The following is a 663-nucleotide window of genomic DNA, read 5'->3' on the forward strand; positions in this document are numbered from 1 at the left end:
TTCTTTTGGTTTATTTTTATTTTCTTTGATTCGCCTTTAAGCTAGAACCCTCTAGGGAATCACCTTTTTTCTAAAAAGTGGATTCAATTCTAGATTACTCATATCTTTAATTGAATTCGCCATCTTTACTTTCTTGAATTTTCTTTTTATTTTTGATTTTCCTTTTTGATTCTTGATTTTATTCATCTTTCTTTTTCTCCTTGTGAAAATCATTCATTCTTTGTCACATCTACTCTCACTTACATTTTGTGCCGATTTACACACTATCACTTTCACTCTTATTATCTCTCCACAATCACACTTATTCTTCACTCCTATTTGTCATGCACACAACATAAGAACCGATTTTTATTTTCTCCTACAAAACACCTTCCTCGTGGGATCGATAATTTTTTATACTATAACTTGACACGGTTGTGCACTTGCAATAATTTTTGGTGCATGTTTATGCCGCATCAATACATCTCTCCCTCGTCCAAATCTGGCCATCCCTGCGCCGAATCTGTCCAAGTCGGCCATGGCTGCAGCCGCCTCCAGATCTGCCATGGCTCCGCCCTTGGCTCTAAGCTCATCGCCGACTACACCAAGTCCATCAAGCAAATCCCCTACAACATCCTCGTCCTCGAGATCTCCGATCCCATTACTTTCCTCGGTCTTCTCGAC

General features: G+C 39.4%; 1 pseudogene; it reads left to right on the forward strand.

The window, feature by feature from the left end:
• LOC109841721 overlaps nt 448–663 on the forward strand; it is an 8,129-nt pseudogene continuing 7,913 nt past the window's right edge.

The sequence above is a fragment of the Asparagus officinalis genome, chromosome 5 (genome assembly GCF_001876935.1).
Source record: "Asparagus officinalis chromosome 5, Aspof.V1, whole genome shotgun sequence".
Lineage (NCBI taxonomy): Eukaryota > Viridiplantae > Streptophyta > Magnoliopsida > Asparagales > Asparagaceae > Asparagus > Asparagus officinalis.